This window comes from Lygodium microphyllum, chromosome 21, assembly GCF_053477565.2.
Source record: "Lygodium microphyllum isolate KBCC chromosome 21, Lygodium_microphyllum_v1.1.10, whole genome shotgun sequence".
Taxonomy (NCBI): Eukaryota; Viridiplantae; Streptophyta; class Polypodiopsida; order Schizaeales; family Lygodiaceae; genus Lygodium; species Lygodium microphyllum.
Window position 1 is genome coordinate 26,524,746 of NC_141155.1, and position 23,556 is coordinate 26,548,301.

Consider the following 23,556-nt stretch of genomic DNA (forward strand, 5'->3'; position numbering starts at 1 on the left):
TCTTTCTCCCAACTCAAATTCGAAAAAACCACTAGTTTCCATTAAAAATGACATTTTGCGAGTTTTAAAGAATTAATAACAGCTCTAAATCATTACAAGTTTTGCATTTCTATAGTTACAGCCCTCAAACATGATGCAAACAAGATTCAAACCAAAATTCATCGCATATGAACAACATTTGGACCATGAAACAACAAAAACAATCAAATTTCTTTGTAAAATTGAAGCATAACGTGTGTCTTGCGTGTTGTGGGTTTTTTAATAATTATTATGGGCAGCCAACAGACCGCGAGTAGCAACCATTCTTCAGTGCTGAACCTCTTTCGTCAGCCTCCTCTTCATCTTGAAGCAATCCGATCACAACCGGACAAGCATTCTTCATCCCCTCTTCTTCTTGATTTCTTGCACATGAATTGCCTCTATGCAGGAGAGAGAGGGAGGAGAGAGAAAGACTGGTTTTTTATCTTCACAACCAGGCAGCCAATGGAGGAGCGGAGACTGGCGATTGGAAGTGTAGATAGAGTGTAGATCATGTATCCGGTCACTTGGGGGGTTGTTTTCTGGCCCAATCTTCCATCTCTCCCTCATTTCGTGGCATGGCGCCTTCTCTTAGCCTGCGCGAAAAAAACGCAACCCCCCCACGTGTTTTATTTTGGGCTCCCCAAAGGGAGCTCCAAAGGGTCACACCCTTTGGGCTCTCCTAAAGTCCATTTTCACTTGGCATTTTGCCCTTTGGCCTTCTAGGCACTCCCTCTTCTGCGTCCGGTGTCCGATTCTTGGTCTGAAAAATCATGGGTGTCTATCTTGAAGTCTCCACTATCGGGCATCTCCTAGGGTCTTGTCTCGCACGCCAAAATTTTGTGAAAATTCACCAACTGTCATTCAATGGGTCTTTTAAGCATTTCTGAGCATTGCCGCTTAAAATCGTACTGATTGCCGCCGCCACCTTCGACGAAGTCTATTTTTTCCCTGATATTCGTAATTTTTGGCTATTTTTAAACACTTCTCGGCATAAAAAATCATCTGCCATTGGTGACCATGGGATAGGGCGACGCAGCCCGTCGAATCCACGAACAGATCTACACAAAAACAACAAAAAGAAGCATCAAGCTAATACAAAAAATACACAACACAACACATCACAGCTCATACCCTATCCCCTAAGAAAACCAAGGCATGAAATCCACAAGGAGTAGGCCTAGCATAATCTGATAGAAAGTTTGAAGCTAGGCGCTAACCAACTGCTTCAACACAGCCAAGCTAAAAAGAACTATAAAAAAGGTCGCCCTAAGTGGTGGTTTGACCTACCTTCCTAACTAAGGACAACTCAACTAGGAGCTCTTACTAGGCGAGGACTCCTATAGCCTGATCAAGAAATATTTTCTTTTTTAGCATAGTTTTTTCCTTTTAACGTCTGATTGTCCATACTCGGGTGTGTAAAAAGGAGGGATCTGAGCGTAGTGACCCAAGGAGAACAGGGCATCAGCCTCAAGTCCTATCTCAATACCCAAGAACCTACCAAGCCCACGCAAGGCGACACTTAATCCTTTTCTAACACTCACTTTTATTTTCGCTCCAACCTTCTTTTATTTTCTTCTCTTATGGCAAGATGTCACCCCAAGAAAGGGCAAGGTATCGACCCCGGATCTTGTCTCATCCCCAGGAACCTACCAGGCCTTCGCACGGCGATAAACAACAGCTCAAGGATTTTTCTTTCTTTCCTTTTCTATTTTTATAGGGGTCAAACCTCTTTTTACACACCTCCGTATATTCATATATTATCTTTCAGATCTTTAGGGTTTTGTCTCTTTCCATCATCATTGTAGTAGGCTTCTTTAGCTGCCTCACAACTAACAAGAACTCCTAGAACGGCCGCCTAGCAGGCTAGCAGAACAAGGTCACTAGAACTCCCATCTAAAACAGGTCTTTCAATGCCTAATAATGCTTTGTAGGAGGCAATGACTACTCAAACCTCCCCTAGACATACAGAACCTAAACCTGGGACTTCATGCCTCAAGTGCCGGTCCCCAACAAACAAAAGAAAGTAACCCTCACCCGCACATATATCATTAATTGCTTAAGGAAAAAAATAGAAAAGGGGACGAAACCACCTGGAATGGCCACAAGAAGCTTCTTTGCAGCAAAGGCTCCCTCCAGCGACTTCGTCAACCTGTATGGTGCCATCACTAAAACAACAAAGCATTAAACATACATGCACCAAATAGATATAGGGCCCTCTTGGCCTAAAGAAATCAAACATTAACTACTTAAAGCAACTGGCCCTCTTGGCCTAATGAAACAAACAAGCCAGCTCGTAGAGATCCCTCCTTGGAAGAAGGCAGATATACGCAAATATGCTCTATTCGAAGGGGAAAAATAGCGCTCTCGGCCCTAAACTAAATGCATCAAATTATGGCCCATACCTTCTACATATGTAGCAAGAGGCGTACGCATAACATGTCTTCTGATCAACCTATGGGTCCAAGATAATAGTGGTAGATGGGTCTCGGCTACTCTTTGCATTACCCATATCAACCATCGCCTGCCATATAACGTGGGGTCTGATAACATTCCCCACAAGCGACCAAGTCGTCCTGTCTGATTATCAATAGCAACATCCAAACTAGGACCACAGTTGAAAAAGAGGTCCTCTTCATAAGAAAAATTAGCTAAGGAATCCGCAAACTGATTCCAATAACGTGGAATCAGCTGAAGAGATATGCTCTCAAATTCATCAAGTAGGGTTATAGCAGTTTGATGATACATACGAAGGAGAGGATTCTGGACTGTATATGTCCCATTGAGTTTATTTAAGATCAGCTAGGAATCGCCTTTTATTAACAACTACCTAATGCCACCTTTCTTGGCAATATTCAATCCCATAATCAGGGGTTTATACTCGATTATGTTGTTAGTAAATCCCACCCTGAGATAAGTAGCTAATTTCATTGTAACTCTACATCGGGGATCTTGGATAACTACTCCAACACTTCCTTTTCTATTAGGGCCCCTGACGCTTCATCAAAGTATAATGTGTACGTCCATAATGGGTTTACACAGCCAGCCATCAAGAACTCCCCTATTCGTAATTATTATAGTCAAAGTTTAACATATTTAGAGGATGAACTGACAGCTCCATCGCACCTTCTTCACTAAGCTCAACAAGGATGCTTGTCAAGATTTGTAAATAGTGATGGTAGAAAACTTTAATTTCCCACACAAAGGTACCATCTTCTTGCTCAATCACTTTATATCCCTTGCTTCACCAGATAAGCCTCCCCTGATGATATCTTTGCTCAAGATATGGGTGCTCCAAATAAGGAATTAACCGCCCCATCAACCAATTTAAGCTCTCCTGCAGGTCTCCAATCAGCCCCAGCATGGACCTGCAATTTATTTTTTCGCATTAGCATACTTAGAAATAATAAGGTTTAATCTTATTAAGATTAACCTTATTCTTAAATTCCACTCCTTGTAGATCAACTAATAGAATTGTGGACTTATTTTTACCTATCCGAACTATCTTGTAAGGGCCATCCCATCGAGGTTCCAACTTTCCTGGAAATAGCTCTCTACGCGCATCGTAATATAGAACTAACTGCCCCTTTTTAAAAGTATTTTTCTTCGCTTTCAGATCATGCAACCGTTTCATCCGACGTTTAGCTACCTCATGGTGCAACAAACTCTACAATTTGAGCTCGTCCAAGTGGGCTATAGTCATAAAGCGCTCAAAAAGGGCATCTTCATCACCCATAGAATGATTGATTGCGAATCTAATGGTCGGCAACTCGATTTCTAAGGGCAATACCCACTCCTCCCCATAAACTAATTTGAATGGGGTGTGGCCAATGGCTCGTTTAAACGTCGTATTATACGCCCAAACCGCCACATATAATTTTATCCCAGTCACGCTTCTTTTCGGAGACTATCTTAGATAGGATACCCACAAGCTGCTTATTGGTACTTTCGACTTGTCCATTTGCTTGCGGATTATAGAGGGTTGTCTTGTTATGCATAATTTTCCATGCTTCAATCAGGCTTTTAATCACTTTATTTAAAAAGTGAGTTCCACGGTCCGATACTATTTCCTTTGGCGGACCAAATCGGCAGATGATTTGCTCAAGTAGGAAACTGGCAATCTCTTTTGCATTGTCCTGCCTCGTCGCTTGTGCTTCTGACCATTTTGTAAAATAATCAGTTACTACTATAATGTATATTTTCTGAGTAGTAGACGATGGGGTGATAGGACCCACAAAGTCAATGTCCCACTTCTCAAATGGAAGGATAGCCATGATAGGCGTAAGTGGACGCTTCCTATTCTCTCGACTATCATGTCTTTGACATGTATAACATCTCTTGATGTACTCAAAGGAATCTTGGAAGATGGACCGCCACCAATATCTAGCTCTTAAAGCTTTCTGTGCCGTTAACCGCCCAACGAAGTACCCTTCACAAGTGGAGTCATGGCACTCTTCCAAAATAAAGGGAACCTCGTCATGCATCACACATCGGCGATAGATATCATCAACACCATGCCGATAATGTGCCTGCGATCAAGGAAAATTTTAATGCCTGCTGTTTAATCTTCCTCTTCTCCGATTTTGATAAAGTAGCTCTAGTCTCTCCCGTAGAAAGATAGTGTGTTATAACAGCATACCAGGAGGGAATAGACGCCGTATCAATCTTGAAAAAAGTCTCCATATCACTTCCTTCAACCAAGACCTCATTTGGTTCTTCGAAATCCACAAGACACTCTACAATGCCTTGAAGCTTTGGCGTCTTGCTCTTAATCTCATAATCAAATTCTTACAAAGTGATTAACCACTTTGCTAAACGGTCAGGTGGCTGTAACTTATTCAACAACAATTGAAGCCCTTCTGCCTTCGTATAAAAAACCACCCTCTCATAAAGAATTTAGTGCCTAAAATTGTTGGTTGCAAATATCATCGCAAGGCACAACTTCTCCATATAGGTGTAGTTAATTTTTGATATGCCCAACTTCCAACTAGCAAAAGCTATCGGATGGTACCACTTTTCCTCCCAAATTTGGGCCAAACAGCAGTGATACTATATAGGGTTGCTGCTAAAAATATATAGAACATTTCGCCCATTTTTTGGTGCTTTTAAAACAGGTGCTTTGGCAAGCTCCTGCTTCACATCATCAAAAGACACTTTGCAAGTATCACTCCATGCAAACTGATAGTTAAAGGACAATAGGTTTGCCAGCGGCAACGTTCTTTTTGCCAAGGCATTGATAAACCTCCAATAATACCCTACTAATGATAGAAAGCTATGCACTTCCTTTGGAGTACATGGCGGACTCATGGCAACTATGACCTTGATCTTTTCAGGATCAGTCACAATCCCTACAGAACTGACCACATGGCCTAACAAGAGCCCATATGGGACTCCCAAGACGCACTTCCGTGGGTTAAGAGCTATGCAAAATTGTCTGCAATGCTCAAAACACTTCTGCAAAATGATCAATTGTCTATCCCTTATGGTGGCTGCCCCCAGATCGTCAATGAATACTTTCAGTTTCTCTGGGGAGATGTCATCAAAGGTCTTGTCGACTGTTCTTTGCCACGAACCAAGTGCATTACACAACCCAAATGCCATCACATGGTACGCAAAGGTACCGAAGACTGTAATAAACGTTGTTTTAAGCTTGTCTTTCTCAACGATCGCCATTTGGTTATACCCTGCAAAGCAGTCCATAAACGAATAGATTTGTCTATCCTCTAGTTGATCCAAAATTTGGTCAATAAATGGCAACGGGTAGTAATCTTTAACAGTCTGCTTATTCACCTCTCTAACATCTACACAAATACGGATTTGATTATTCTTCTTCTTCCTAATCACAACTGGTGAGACCATTCAGTATGCTGAACAGGGAAGATCAAACCTGCTTTTCGCAACTTCCGTAGTTCCTCATACAACCCATCCCTTAATTCAAAAGGCATATGCCTTACTTTCTAACATACAGGGCGAGTACCTTCCTTTACAGGAATAGTATGCACAGCCAGACTTGGAGGAATACCCCAAAGTTCATCATAGCTCCAAGCAAAGATATCGCGGAACTCTTGAATTAATGATACATAATCCTTTCTTTCTTTTGAACTGATCATGGACCCTAATTTAATTGGCCACGAATCATTTAGCATACCAAGATCCAGCTCAATAACGTCCGCGTCTCTTATTCGATCATGAGACTCTATCGGCTCATTCAAGGTTATCTGATAAATATCCTCTGTAGTGGACCCTTCCTTAGATCCATCGCTCGATGACGTCTCACTACCATATGGATCATCTACTGTTTCTAGTTCAGTGGATGATAGTGGAGCTCTCTCACTTTGAGGAGACTTAGGGTAAGCATCCACTATTACACGATGGGCACCTCGACCTAGAATCACTCGACTAGCAGGTATATTGACTTGATAGTCTGTCTGTAGAATCCATGCCCTGCCTAGCAAAACCCGATAGCTAGGATATCCTGCAAACCTTATCACCCTAAATTCCAAATAGCATTCCACACTCGCAATTGTAACGTGGACCTTAGTAATGCAACCTTCTGGTTGTCTTAGACTATCATCAGCCATCCTAAGAAGTGTGGAGCCATCTTTTTGGATCTCTAGACCTAACCTCTCCATCAAGTCTAAACTTATGATTCCATCCACATATGCTGGAACCCTAGGGCAACGCTTTTCAGCATGATCGAACCAATCTTCCCCCACTCTAGCTATGCCCAAAGGTTCTACTATATACCCTATACGTAGGATTTTCTTGAATTCCTTGTGTACTCTTGGAGAAAGTTTAATCAATTGTAGTAGATTCACATTTGGTTTGACTTCGCAAAGGGAACTTGCTAGATCAAAGTCATGGTAATTAGCCAAAGTTCTCTTCTCGCGCCAAACCATTCTCTCCTTTGGTCTTTCCATCAGCTTTTATGCCTCTTTTTTAGCCTTTACCTTCTTTCTTGGCAATCCTCTATCCTTCTCGGGATCGGCTTTACTACCAACAGGTCTTAACGGTCCTCCTTCCATATTAGGATTCAGGACTCGCTTCTCCCTAGCATCTTGCTTAGGGCTTCCCTCGACAGGTTTTACAATTCCTTTGTCACCCTCTTTAATCTTTTGACCTCTTGTTACGGCTCGTAGATTAGAAGTTTCAGCATCATTGACACGTACAGCCTCAATAAGGTCGACTCCACTGCCATGAGGTAACTCCTCTACAACAGCCTTTCCTCTTTGCAGTATTTGCCTTGGCCCATCGTCTTACTGGAGATTATTCCCTTGTGCATGTTGGTTAACTGGACCTAGTTGTTTACTCCCTTATTGGAGAGAAATGATCTTACTCCAACAGGTAGCAGTTAAGTGGCAAGACTTCTTGCAAATATCACATTTGACATTCGGGCAATTCCTAGGGAAATGTTGGCCCCCACACCACTTACAGCTGAATCTTGAGGGGCAACCCTCTTCAGGGCATCGGTTCCCTATCAAATCTGTTTCTTCTTAAGAAAATTGACAACCACAGCTATTTGTCGATACTGTTCAGAGAACATATTAGTGTAGTGCTTCATCATGTCCCTAACTTCACCAAGGACATTAGAAGCACTCGACTCATAGCTGGGATCGTCAGTCTGTCGTCCCATGGGCCTAACCACTTGATTAGGAATCGGTCGCTGACCAATTGGGACAACATTAGGATTCATTGTTTGATTTTCACCACTATTTAGGGAGGCCGCCTAACTAGCCATAGGCATAGTCATGCTAGGAGGAGCTAATAACATAGGAAGATTCGACATAATACTCCCTCTGCCACTCGTATTTAACATGGGGTCCCCTTGACTCCCATTGGTCAAGGCCAAACTATTACCATTCCAATTTATCCTTGCTGTATAAGCCTCTTGCAAGCATCACTCTACTCCTTCTGCTTGGGTAATGGCAGTGTCGATATTGGCCAAAGAAACACTACTCAGCTGCACCTGGATATTAAAATCCAATCTATGTAGGAAATATTGCAACTGTGTAGCCTGCTGGAATGGGAATATAAGCGTTAAGTTTGCGAAGAACTTGCTTTAGTTTCTTGGCATATGCCTGGACATTATCATTTGGCTCTTGGCATGTTACATTCATAACACACAACCAATATTGCCCACCCTTCTCAGGGGCAAACTCTCTACGGAAAGCCATAAAGAAGTGGGCACTGCTAGTTATGGTTCTGACTTCTAGACCGTGATACCACACTGTCGCTCTTCCTTTTAACGTCATGTTGAAGAACATCATTAGGTGTTCTTTGTCTTGGATTCGATAGTTGAACATGAGCGTTTGAAACTCCTTAATGTGGAGTTCACCATCTTCTTATGCTAACCCATATAAAATGGGCAACGGTGCTCCTAATGCCGGTAAATCTAATGTACCTACTGCTAGAATTGCGACAGGTTGTGCCATGGCTACAACCTGATTGACAACAGGATTTGTGTAGGTAACACTACACCCCCACTTGTTGTGGGTTGATTAACTGAAAATAGGGAAGTACCAAGACTTCCACTTGCACTCAAAGAGCTACTCGTAACACCTAGGTTACTGGAACCACTGCCACTTATGCGTAACGGGTTGCTCCTTTGAGGAGAATAGCGTCTTACAATCTCAACCACAGTCTAGCCCTCTCAGCACGTTCTGCTTTTTGAATTCGGCTTGACATCCCTTGTCAGAGGACATAAACCAACTATTTGGTCCCTAAAAACCCTAGATTCGAGAACCACCACTTGTTGGCGGCTCCCGGAAAACGCACCACTGATGGGACCTAAAATGGGCCGGCACTAGGCAAACCTCATGCATACGACAGACAACCCCACCACACAGCCTTGCGGGCCAGGAGCGTCTAATACTCACTTTCCACTAAATGCTTATGAAGATTTTGCGTTTGTATCCAATATGTAGTCCAACGTTCATCTTCCCTTCTCCTCATAGGGAGATCCCATAACATATAGGCATAATTCCTTGTAATACACACATAGGGAAGCACCTCTCAGCGCTGATTGCCGTGGCTCCACTACGACTCTCCTACACCTCAGGGATTGGCCCCAAGATGCGTCACTAACACATATAACATTCACACAAACTCCACTCTTTCATAGTTTAGCATTCAAGGAGATTTTGATTTACCTCACAAAAATTTCCCCAACGGAAAGACCCGTCTAGTCATACAGCTTGGGTTTCATGTCCTCTCAACATTGGTCAAAGTTTATCAATCAATTGCAATGCATTCCAGGAGATACCACATGGCATGCTTCATGCAAGTGTATGATGATTATGCACAACCATTTTATGATTAAAAAACTAGTCATGTGAGGTGCAAAAAATAGCCCTTTCATGAATTTTAACTAAGCGTTATGTGCTACACTGCTTTAGGGACTAGCACCGAAACTTCCGTGCTACTAGTCGCCTATATTTAATTATGGAACGATCCCTAAATGCTATGCACAAAGAGGGAAATAAAAATTTGTATCTTTTCAGCAATTGGATCGTTGCACAAATTGTATCCCCCCCTCACCGTTTAGATGTTGCTGCGGTGCATAGGTGTAAATGGTTGTTTTGTATTGCTCAAGGAGGTTGAGGTCGACAAGCGAAAGGGCAAGAATGGCAAGAACCTTGTGAAACAGGGGTTTAATAGCCAGGAGACCAAGAGGGAGCTTATTTAAAACCCTCATTGTTTGAGAGAGAGAGAGAGAGGGAGGGAGAGTGAGGTCCATTGCATGGATCCTCTTCAATCACGTCTTCGATGACTTTGTTGCCCGCTACAGGTATACTCACACCTTCTCCTTCATGCATAGGTAGGATCTGGAGGTGCTCAGCTAGTGTGGAGGCCACAATTGCTCGGCGTGGTGAATTTGTCGTCGACTCAAAAAAAATGTGTCGTGTTCGGCCCGTCCGAATTACATTAATTCTTGGCTAAGTCCCAGAATCGACCCTTGGCCCACTCGACTCGGACTCTTAGAAATTTGGCTCTCAGCCCACTCCCATTCGACCATTCAACCCAGTCGACTCAGACTCATGGAAATTTGATCCTCGGCCCATTCCTATGTTTGGCCCTCGGCCCTCTCGACTCGGACGCCCACCGCTCAACCCATCCAAATCAAACACTCAAACGCCCACCGCTCGGCCTGTCCAAATCAAATACTCAGACCAACTTCCACTCAGCTTGTCTGAATTAGTCACTCAAACCAACTTGTGCTCTTGTCATCCTGTTCAAATTAGTCATTCGGACCAACTTGTGCTCTTGTCTCGTCCGAATCAGTCACTCGGCCTTTGCAATTTGGACCTATTGGAACGAGTTTAATTTTCCCAAATTTTTTGAAAATTGGACCCGACCACCTAGACATCGGTTATATGAACATCCCAAGACTGTACAGACACTCAAGAAGCCTTTTTGACACAAGGAACAAAGGGATTAGTAAGACTCAGGCATAGAGGCAACACTAGTCGACCATCTAGCGATCTAGCCTGGCAACAACATTGATTGGAGTCTTAAAGTACTAACAAATCATGACTGAGTGGAGGGAATAGCAGAGAACCCTATAAACCAACGGGGACGGCCAAAAATTGAGCATACAAGCCTATCAGGCTAAACCCACGACGAGAGTGCTAGAGTCGTCTAGGCACTTGTCTTCTCACTCACTTTGAATTCCAGCCCTCAAAGCACAATTGAGAAAAGCTAAAAGCCTAATTTTGCACAGTGCACAAAAAAAAGCACACACACGCACAGAGTGAGGGTAAGTTGAGGATTGGTTGTAACTAATAAGGAACACACCCAAACTTAAGAACTTGAAGGAACCCACCAGTAAGAGAAGACCCAAAGATATGGAAGGGTGATCAAATCCCCAAAAGTAGGACCAAGCAGTGAACACGGCCAAAAATCCAAATGCAACAAGGACAAACAATATTGTGGAAGTGGTTTTACCTAGCCCTATCAACTTGATCGACAACTTGGCAGAACAGGAAGTCCTAGACATGGAAGAGGGCAGCTCATGTAGTAGAAGCAATAAGGAGCTTAACCTAGGAGACTTTCCTGAGGCTGTTCAGTAGTTAGTGAGCAAATACTATGCTCAAACCCGGCTAAAGTATTGCAGTAGACTTGTAGAGGACATCATAGCAGATCTCAAGGAGGAGAGGAAGCCGGCACATAGGGCTCTGCAAGGCCTAGCTACGTACAACCAGGACCAGCAAACTAGGAGTTTCCGCTAGAGCTTAGAAATGTAAGAGATTCAGAGAGTGCTAGCCCTAGTAGGTAGAAACCGATCGGAGAGCGAGAAGGCACTAGAAGGAGACCTCACACTAAGCGAGCTCCTAATGAAGTGACTACTAGATAACACGGCAATAGAGCAAAGCGCTATAGCGTTAGCAACATCACTACTAGCAGGGTTAGGGGTTAACTAAGGGTTTAAGAGCCAATCAAAAATTCCCATGGTGGTGAAGCAGCTGGACAAATACTAAGCTAACGACAACCTATATAGCTTTGTGGAACAATTCGAGCAGGTCTGTGAGGCCAACGGCCTCATCGATCCTACTCAATGCTCCTAAGCCTGTTGACAAGGGCCAAACTTGCTACACGAGTTTGGATGCTATAGAGCATGCCAAGTTTTATGGCTTGAAAAATCTCTTCATTAAGAGATTTTTTGAACCTAGGTACTCTAACAACCTACTAGTGCGACTCATGAACGTCAAGCAGAGAGAGAAAGAGGATATTCGAGATTACCTAACCCAAGTGAGGATCCTCTTCAAGAGAATCCCAATAGGTGAGAGACCAACCAAAAGAGCACTATCCATGGTATTCATCAATGAAATACAAAGTGAAGAGCTCTATCAAGCCTTGGCCGGTAACTCGAGCTTGCAGCGAGATGCACTGGCAAGGGTCTTTGAGGAAGCTATTAGAGTGGATGACCAGCTCAAGAAAAGAAACTCCAAATGTTTAAATCAAGAAGAGTCGAGTACCAGGAGTTCTACAAGGGCCTCATTGCCAAGTGAGAGAGTAGGCCCAAGCACGCAAGACATAGGGAAGGGCACTGGCTTGGCACAAACAGGAGCTAGCAAAGATTAGGATGGACATAACCAAATTGCAGGAGATGATGAGATAACCAATGTTTCCACACATCCAATGCGTGTATTGTGGCGGGAACCACTTGCCAGTTGAGTGTCAAGACCCTAGGTCACAACCTTGTGCTAATTGCGGCAGGTTCAGCCATGCCACCATGCATTGTAGACTACCTCTCAAAGACTCCCATACCCACAGCCTTACGATCAACCCTACCTTGCGAACAAGCCACCAAACTTCTTTGGAAGGGGAGCCCCATTGGCTCTCCCAGCACCTAATGATGCTAAGCCACCCATCCCTAGGATGGAAATAAATCCTACAGGTATACCTAGACCACCTAGACTCTATGTGACCCACCCATTGAGTGATACTCTAGTCCACTATGTGGATGAGCCTAGCACCGATGAGCCTTATGTAAACCCATGCATGTTGTACGATGAGGAAGGCAACGCAATCCTTATGGACTATCAACCAATGCCTGTGATGGCATTAGAGAGGGGGAGAAGTAGAGGCCTAGGAGCACAAACTCAAGAGCCAATCGTGTGTTGGAGCTGTGGTCACCCAAGATACATTTCTTCGTGTTGCCCTGAGAGGGAGCAAGAAAATAGAGATAAGGCTGACCTAAGATGCGCTAATTGTGGAATCACTCATCTCTTTGTCGATTTCCCTAGGCAGAGACCATCTCCTAGTTTGAGAAACAAACCATCGGTTCCGTTGGGGTTGTTTGACATCGAGACACTTGATGGGGAGGCCACTCCTATCCCGTTGCATGTCATGACCCGCGTGCAGAAAACAAGTTGACATATCATTGCCAGACCTAGCAACCTTGACACAACCTCAGTTGGAAAAGAAGAGTTGGAGATGAAGAAATTAAAGGAGAAACACTAAGGTTACCCTCAAAACCGGAAGTGTCACAACACTACTTGTGGGAAGGATAGTCATTGACAAAGAGGAAGAAATGTCGGCTCCATGGATGGCTGAAAGGAAAAATGCTAAGGTCAGGGAGTACCCCAATTCAAAGCGCCAACACGAAGCCATTGAGAAGGTGAAAGAATGGGTGAATGAGTCCCAGGAGCACCTAAAAGACACTGAGCCCATACTAGAAGACGAGATCGATGATCTCTCAAGCATGAGTGCGCCAATCTCTCTACCATGATCAAAATCAAGAGAGGAAATAACACCACAAGAAGAGCCACCTAGACAAAGGCTAAATGCTTTGAGCTAGCAAAGCAGTCAAGGCCATTGGCCAAGAACCACAAACTTAGGAGAAAGGCAAGTGACTAGCAACCTCCTCAATACACTGGTGACCACCCTTATAACTCTAAGCTTGGGTGACCTGCTTAGGCGGCATCCAATGTTATGGCTAGAGCTGAAACAGTGGGTCAAAGAACCAAACCAGCCAATTACCACAGACTTGCCTGAGCACAACGCAGAAACTCCAATACCAAGTCTGACATTGCATTCCATGCCTAAATCCTTGCACATCAATGCTTTTTGGGAAGGCAAGAAAATGCATGCAGTATTGCCAGTCCTAGCTCTGGGAGATGTCACAAGAAAGGCGATCGTAGACACGGGGGCAGGAGTGACTGTGCTAAGCCATGCAGTACTCCAGACCTGGGGTAACCCACCGGTTGAGACTGCTAGGTTCAATGTCATGTTGGCTAATAGAATGGAGATAAAATCATTCGAAGTGTTGAAAAATTGGCTAGTGAAGATTAGAGAAATCCAATTCTCGATTGACTTCATAGTCATGAAGGGAGTGGACTATGACACCGACCTTGGATGCGCAATGCAAGAGTCGTAGAAGACTGGGACAACAGTCTTATCTTCTTAGACAATCAAACAAAGGCTATAAGAGTAGAGATGGACACTTAGAAGACTACGCCAGTCAACCTAGATGCCATCTCCACCATGCTGAAGGGCGACGGACAGTAGACTAGGGGATCCTATGGGGCCCTTACCAAGTATATCCCATGCCTTGAGGATGAGCGAGACTAGATGCACGTTCTTGCTACCATCGACCTACTGTTCTCAGACACTGAGGAGTACAAACATGCCATCAAGGCAAATAGTAAGCTCAAGGACACACCTTCAGTGCTAGTCTGCATGATGACCAAGAGCCTATGTGGAAGACCCAATCATATTGCATTCTGAGTCCCAAACAATAGACGAGAGCTCCTAGGAATTCTAGGGTACTTGATCGACAAGTCGGCTCGCAATCCAGCAATGAATCTTAAGCCACTCCAAGATCTCTTAGACGAGCCGGAATGGTGATGGTCCAAGACACGATTTAAACTTGAGATACAATTGGGCTCTAATCCTCGACCAGCAAAAATACTTATGTCAAAACCTGGAAAACGATGAGCAACTAGACAAAGATAGCTTTGACGACGAATATGAGAATTGATGTTCATTTAGTAACGAGAGTGGAAGGGAAATCGGTACTCTAGAGTATGACACTAGGGGGCGTATGATCGAAAAAATACGAGTAGACTCTCAGACCACACAAGCAGAGTGCACTTAGAGTAGAGAAAGGAGTCAGACGCAAGGACTACGATCGAACCTGGTTGGAGCACATGGGTGCAATTGACTACGAGCAGGCAGGCCTAGCCCAACTGAGTGACGCACCACTGCTACAAACGGACTCACCTTCTGAGCTAGGACCACCAAGAGAGAGCCCCTCTTCTAGAGAAGATGGAGAGTTTGAATCTGAATCGGAAGTCAACTTAGATAGTGATCCTGAAATACCTCGACCTCCCAAGACTAGACACACTAAGGGGGACCTACTCATCCACCTACGATACCAATGATTAAGGGAGAAACGACGGATGCCAAGCAAAGTAATGTGGATACAAGAACACTGAAATCCGTAAGACCTGCCAAAACGATTCACAAAGTTCAAAAAGGGAGATAGGGTGGTGAACTTACTGGGAGCCAAACTACAAGGGCAAGCAAGCAAACCAATCAAGGGACCGTCAGCCAAGGTTAAGGAGGTCGATTTAGCTAGGGAGGGGGAGACCCCATGACCTGTCTTTAAAGCCGATGACTTGGCTGAGCAAGATGAAGTAAATCTCATTACTCTCTTGCGAGAGTATGTAGACATCTTTGCTTGGTCCCTAGAAGAGCTCAAAGGGGTAGACCCGAGTGTGGTGACTCACAACATAACCATGACATCTAACGCAACACTGTTCAAACAACGACCATATCCCATGAATCCAAAGCGCGCCCATGTTGTCAAGGAAGAAATCGACAAGCTAATGAGAGCAAGATTCATCTAGAAATTGAACACACGGACTAGGTTTTCCCCATAGTTAACATATTAAAGAAGAATGGAAAGATTAGAGTGTGTGTCGATTACAAGAAGGTAAACACAGCTACAAAGAGAGATAATTACCCACCACTATCATACACCGAGCAGATGCCCAAGAGAGTGGTTGAAAAAGAGGCCTATAGTTTTTTGGACGGTTTCTTTGGATACAATTAGGTGCAAGTGCATCCTAATGATAGGCATAAGACCTCATTTGCCACTGAATGGGGAGTCTTTGCCTACATAGTCATGCCTTTTGGATTGACTAGCATGCCAACCACTTTTCGATAATTGATGTATACAATATTCAAAGACATGCCAAGGAAGGAGTTAGAGGTCTTCGTGGACGACTTGTGTGTTCACTCTACTTGGCACAAGAACACTTAGACAACGGTCTTTGAACTATGTCGGCTATACCGCCTCTCATTGAGCCCTTGAAGTGCCAGTTCTGGGTAAAGCATGGATGTATCCTAGGACACATGGTGTCAAAGAATGGCATTGCCATATATTTCTCGAAGATCAAGGTCATTGTAGATCTTCCATCCCCCAACTGATTACAAGGGTGTTCAGTGCTTTTTGGGACATACATGATATTATCCACGATTTGTGTTAAACTATGCATTGATTGCTAGACCTTTATACAAGCTCTTGATTATATTCGAATGGACCGAGGAATGCCAATGCACATATGAGAAACTAAAAAAGGCTCTAACCACAGCACCGATACTACGAGCCCCATATTGGACACTCACCTTTCATGTGCACATCGATGCTTCGAAATTCACCGTAGGAGCTGTGTTGCACCAACCTGGTGAACACATCCTAGACTACAAGGTGAGCTTTGCTAGCAGACAACTCATTGAGACTGAAATGAATTACTCGACAATGGAGAGAGAGGGCTTGGCCATGGTGTTTGTCGTAAAGAAATTTCAACATTATCTTCTGGCTACGTCTTTTACTTTCTTTGTTGACCATCAAGCCTTGTTGTATCTGGTTAACAAACCATGCGCTACAAGATGCATTACTAGATGGCTTCTTCTACTTTTGCAATTTGATTTCTCCGTGATGATGTATAAGGGAAAACATCATTGCATGGCTGACCATTTGTCTTGCATCCCCATGGGAGAATCGGCTAGACAAGGCATTGTGGACACTGCCAGACACGCATCTATTCCAGTTATCCAGTGAAAGAGATTTGTTTAGAGCTTACATGATGCCATATTAGGCAGATGACATAGTTCAAGTGCTTGAACACGGAATACCGGAACGACCAATAGAAAAGGTCTAACTCAAGCGGCTCATCTTGAAAATCCAACCCTATTGATAGCTGGCCAACTTTACAAGCTAGGGCAAGATGGGTTACTGCGTAGATGCATGTGTGAGCACGAGATGCATGACGTGCTATCAAAGGCACATAGCAGAATTGCAAGAGGACATTTCAGTGGAGACACGACAGCCCGCAAGTGTTGCAGTCCCAACTATGGTGGCCCACCCTCTTCCGAGATGCGGCACAAATTGTGAAGTACTATGACGAGTGCCAAAGGACTAAAGTTTCAATTCTCGAGGATCACATGGAGATAACCCCAATTATCACATGACAACCCTTCAAGAAATGGGGGATTGACTTCTTGGACACCCATTATTCCTACAGCACAATATTCACGAGCCAAATACATCATTATGGCTATCGATTATCTGACAAAATGGGCAAAAGCGCAAGCTACGAGAAAGAATGATGCTCGGACCACTGCTAAGTCCCTATGGGAGCAAGTGATCTCACGATTTAACTGCCCCACTGAACTAGTTAGCGACCAAGGCACTCACTTCATCAATGATGTGATAGCTCACCTCATGTCCTCCTTCCTAATCATCCATCAGAAATCCTCGCCTTATTACCCTTAGGAAAATGGTCAAGCCTCATCAACAAATAAAATCCTAGTAAACATCCTAACCAAAGTCATCTTTGCTTCACGCAATGATTGGGATAGCAAGCTGATGGCGGCCTTGTGGGCCTACCACATGACTTACAAGACAAAAGACCCCCTTTAGATTGATATATGGTATAGAGACAATCCTTTCCTTGGAATTCCTCATACCAAGCCTTAGGATAGCCCTTCAAGAAAGATGGGATGGGAAGGGGGCATGAAATGCTTGATTGAACTTAAATGCTTAATGAGAACCCGATTTCTAGCCACCCATGTGCTCATATGCAAAAAGGCAAGACGCAAAAGCTGGTTTGACAAGCATGTCAAGTAGCGCAGCTTCAAACAGGGTGAATTAGTACTGCTATACTCAATCAAAGGACACAAGCAAAAACTGAAGTTCCGGGGGCTAGGACCTTTTTGAACCATCAACAGAACTGGCAATGTAGAACTTGAAACCCTAGAGTATGAGAGCAAAGGCTTCTTTAATGGCAGCTGCATAAAGAATTATTTCCCTCCTATGCACCCATTGCATGATTCCCCAATGCTAGCACCCCCTGTCCACGTACAAGTAGCCACTATCACTGAGGTGGACGGTGGTAAGGATAAGGAAGCAGTACCACCAGCTTACCTACGCATGACGGTCACTGCTAAACACACATGCACCATCAATGCATTGATTGATGAGGGATCTGATTTTAATATCTTGACTCATGACCATTGGACCCAAATTGGCAAACCGCAGTTGCATCCCACTCACCCCTTATGGAGGCCAACCCTACATGCCGTTAGGAAAGTGCAAGGTTGTAGTTTCTATCGAGTCTGAAAGCATGCCGATAATCTTCTATGTGTTTCCCAACACTAAGAATGCACGCATGGAATCACTATTAGGATGAACATTCAAGAAGCAAGCTCATTGCAATGTCAACTATCAGTCACAACAATGTATCGACCTAGTTATGGAAAACATTTGCATTGTTACAGCTTTCAACAAGGGCGGCGTGACTCTTTCCAAGACCATGAAGCCACCAGTAGAGAAACCCACCATCAAGACTAAGGAGGGGGGTCGTGGTTCGTCTCAACCTACCAAGCCTTGATGCCAACAATCCACTAGAACCAATGCTAAAGCTCACGAGCCCCAGTTCAGATGGGTACCTAAATACAGAACGCTACCTAGGAATAGCAACCCATGGCCTCGCAAGGCTAATGATCCACACCTAAAACCTAGGATGCCAAGACGAAACTATAAACACCAATGTATGGTCAAGCCGCAATGGGTTCCCAAGGCCTTATTGCAAGTGCAAGGCTACTATGCGGTGGATTTGGCTACCTAAAACCAAAGCAACCAAAGACCCTATACAAACACCACCCTCAAGCTTGACCACACAAAACATCATGCCAGAGGCACTCACAACACAAGAGAATCAAGCCACTAAGTCCATAGAACCTCCAAATCCTAGCTCAGCATGGCCTAAACTAATCTATCACCCAAAATTGCAGCCTGCTACTAACAAAATTTCTAGTTCTAGCGCTTATGATACCCCTCAAATCTAAAATGCATCTAGTAGCATGGCAACCGCAACTACCACCAAACCCATCGAATGTGAGGCCCAACTCCAACCTAAAGAGCAAACCAAGCTGTGACCATTAGCTACTGAACTCATGTCAAGCCTCAACCACCACCCTACCTTTGACCCTCTATGAGCGACCATCAATTCTAACCTTGGCCGTAGGCTTACCTTAAAATATGGGGGACGACTTGGTTGCTTGCCTCCGATGCTTGGACGCTACTTTCATGACCTTGGCTAAAAGCTACGATTGACTAGACTTAGGCCTCTTGGAAAAACATATAGCAATGGAAGTACAAACACTCCCTTGCTCTTGGGAGGAGTCACAATTTGTATTTGTTAAGGCTTTCAGAGCAGCTCGGGAGTTAATTGCAATTGAGATATCCCAGGAGCAAGCAATCAAGCAGCATCTCATTACGTCGTATAGCAAGAATACAATCATGGCCACAAACCAAGAAATTGAGAAGTTGAAACAGCTTAACGACCACGACTCCTCCTTCTTGCGGAGATGGTATGCTTTACGCCTACAATGGGAGTTAGAGGGATGCCAATAATGACCAACGCTGAACAGTGACGCACAATCAAGGCATCTGAATATGACCCAGCCTATGTCACTCCAACTTCCTATCGAGTGTTGACTTCCATTCTTAACCAACCCCTAGAAGAACACATTAAGGGACATCCTTATTTAGTTCGCATCCTCACTGAGGAGTCGCATGTCGCTAGTCGAGTGGACACCGATGAGTTCTTGCTTGACGTTCTCACTTACATTACGCATATAGGCATCCATCCTTTTGACATGGATAGCTATGCTAATTTCAAGTATAATCCAAATTTCTACGCCTGGCTTACGTGAAGGTAAAGCACTAAGATTATGTGATGAACACCCTTCATCTTCTAACCCTTTAATCCTAGGAAGGATTCTTCTCAATTCAAATGGGGGGGGGGGGGGGGGGGGGGTAAGGTGAATCAAACCAAACACATAAAAAAAAACCATAAAGGAAAATCACACATGAGGGACCCCAATGGTAGGACGAGTAACTTGTGACTGAGGAATTGACTATAAAATTTGAAAGAAATAGACTTAGACTAGTTGGAGGAAAAATTCTAATTCTGTACTAAAAACAATTTAATATGCCAAGTATGAAGTCTTTTTTTTTAGTGAGTAACTATTTGGAAAAGCACTAATGGCAAACCATGGCTTATGACAGGAGCTGAAGATGTCGCAACAAGACCAATCCCATCGCCTACCCTTCACGGAAGAGGAAAGAGCGACATATGGCCTCTCCCTTGAAAATCAGGTGTACAACCAGCTCAGGTTTAGGAGCATCCACAACATTGAAGGGGTAGTGACTATATCAAAAATTTTGGTAACCACACTAGGAGTGTGGAATTACTGAGAACGTATGACCCCGATAAGGAGAGTGGGAAAGTGTCCTTGGCGAGCAGAGAAGGAATCAAGCAGGTGCAGATCCCGCTCAGCAAGGCCTTAGTGGAGAAGGCATTGGGGTTGGAACCGAAGGTGGAGAAGAGGCATAAAAGAGATGTCTATGTGGGGATGAAGAAGGAAAGTATCTTTAAAAATGATGGCATAAGTATCCAGGACATTCCCAACATGGAGGCCATATTACAAGCCAATGTAATCCATGCCCTCTTCTCCAGTCTAAGATACAATTTGCTCATGCATAGGATTAGCATGCTCGTGCTAAGTAGCGTGGTGGCTCATTCATTGTTGCATGAAGTGGATTGAAATGACTATGTTAGGAAAACCATAGACCAATCAGCCAAGACACTAGATCTTGGAAGTAGACCGACAGGTGGAGAATCTCTAGCATCAAAGGGAACTGACAGGAAGAAGCCCTCAACCAAGGCCTCATTCATAGGATATGGAGGAGTCTTGACCGCCCTTATCCGAGAAGTGATAAAAGAGGCACAAGACAAAGAAGAGGGATCAGATGAAACGCCTGAGAGGTCACCTCCTCATCACGACAAAGAACAATCAAGTGAGAGGACGGTTAGTGAAGAAGAGGGAGAGAAAGAAGCTCAATCCATCAAGAGGAAGGTGAAGACGCCTAAAAAGAAGACGACAAAGAAGAAGCAGGAGGAAAAGAGGAAGAAAAAAGCCAAGGCTAAGTCAAAAAGAGCCAAGGAAGAGAGGAGGAGAAAAGCCATTGAACATGAGGAGGAGTTGAGAAGGAAAGAAGAGGAGGACTTGGCACAAGCTATGCACATGTCCATAAAACAACAATGCAAGTAGGAGGAACTAGCAGCAATGAGCCCGCCTAGGCAGGAAAGCCCAAGCGTCAAAAGACTTACCACCCATCCCAGAAGGAAAGGGCAAGGCCGCACTCCACCTGACCCTATCTACCCTCTTGCCCGATACCCCGACCACCCACCACAGCAACACCAAGCACCCCAACCACAGTGGATGCAAGCAACCTCATGGCATGAGTGCAATTCTTGGTCGATAAGGCACATACCCCAATGTCCACCTCCAGTGCAAGAACCCCAACGACAGGAGTGAAAAGACCGGTAGTCGTTGCAGACGTCGAATCTCAGTAGAAGCCCAAGCAACCAAGAATAGATACTACCGCCACGGAGCCGCAGCATGGTGACCAAGATTAGCATGTCAGGGAGCTCTACGCTCAGTTGGAAAGGGCAAAGGAGGAGAAGAGAGTGGTAATGGCCAAGCTGGAAATGAAAAGGGAAATGGCAAATGCCTCACAGCTAGAAAAGACCCACCAAGTGGCCTTGCAACAAAAAGAAATCCATGAGTCGAAAGCTTAGCTAAGGACTAAGGAAGACGACGAAGAACATTGGAAAAAAAGACTCGAGGAAGAGAACTACGAGCTGGTCACAATATAAAGAGAATACAAAATCCTAGTTCTACATCAGGCGGATCTCGAAGCACAGGTGAGAAAACTCCAAGAGGCCATGAAAGAGCTCACCTCACTTGAAGTAGAGAGAGCACAAGAGCAAGAAGAATGGAAAAAAGAGAGAGAAGAAGTAGAACGTGGAATGCAACGGCAAAGGGAAGAACAAGCAACACTAGAGAAGGAGATCAGGTGCCTAACAGAAGAAAAAGAGGACATTGTACAAAAATGGAAAAGGCAGGAGCCGGTAATAGTGGCCCTGTCACAAAGGCAAAGTGAGGGCCAGGAAGAAATGAAAAAGAAGGCAATGGAATGGGAAGCCAAGAATGAGAAGCAAGTGAAGGATCTAGTGAGTCACTTGGCCCTTGCTGAGGGAGGCTGAATATTAGCAGAAGGCAGGGCAAGCACCGCTCAAGCTAGACTTGAAGTCCAACAATGTGCCTTCCTCAACACGATCTTAGAAGTCACACTCCCTGTGGAGGAGGAGACTGTTGATGTGCTTAAAAGGAAACTAGAAATAGCCCATCCCAAGTCCAAGACGCAAGCCTCAACCCAAACGGTCAAGATCAGCAAGAGAATCAGTTGGGAGCATGCTTGATACCAGAGGACATTGATGCCTTGGAACTTCAAGAATGACAACCCCAAGAGACAGGGGCAGGGTCAAGCTATGAAGGAATGCAAGAAGATGAGAAGTGGATCCCAGCACCCCCCTCACCACGACCAGTGCCCCCTCAAGAACAAGATGCCACAGCAAAAAGGAAGGCAGAAGTGAAAAAGAAGAGGGCCAGAATGTTAGATCAAGCACGCAAAAGAGCAAGGGGAAGAACACACCTAGGGAGGTAACACTTGCCTAGAGTTAGACATGTCACCCTAAGCCCCCTACACCATACCTCCCTTATGCACCAATTGGGTCCTCAAGTGTGGGACAGCATCGACGGCTTGCCCAAGGTAAACCCATCTCCCAGTTCCATAAGCACCGGCACCATGCACTCCACGATAAGGTAGACACACGCCTAGATAGTGCACCTTCTTTTCTTCCTAGGTACAAAAAAAGGCTCCCACCACCAACTCAAGAGACCCCATCATCCATGCAATGTACTTCCAATCTTATGCAATATGTCACCATGCAGGCACAACAAAGCAAGGGGTGGACGCAATAGCCCCAGTCAAAAAGTGAATGAAGCAGCTCATTTAAAACCGCACAGAAGACGACACCCACGAAGGGGCAAACAATGGATTTGTCCAACTTTATCTTCAATTTCAAATCCGAATCTATCCATCAGTCTCTCCCCATACAGGGATCTGTCCAACTTTATCTTCAATTTTGAAGAAATAAATCCCTCCAATACACCTTCCACCAGGGCTCATACAAGGGCCTTTCAAGTCCATAAATCCCTCCAAGACCAAGGCTCATTCCAAACTCTAGGGCCTTTTAGTTCCATAAATCCCTCCAATAGGTCCATAAATCCCTCTAGCATCAGGGATCATATCCAACACAAGGCCCTTTCAGTTCTATAAATCTCTCCAATAGGTCCATAAGTCCCTCCAACACAAGGGATCATATCCAATGCGAGGGCCTTTCATTTCCATAAATCCCTCCAACATGTCTATAAATCCCTCCAACACTAGGGATCATATCCAACGCAAGGGCCTTTTAGTTCCATGAATCCCTCCAACATGTCCATAAATCCCTTTAGCACCAGGGATCATATCCAACACAAGGGCCTTTCAGTTCCATAAATCCCTCCAACATGTCCATAAATCCCTCCAACACCAGGGTTCATTCCCAACTC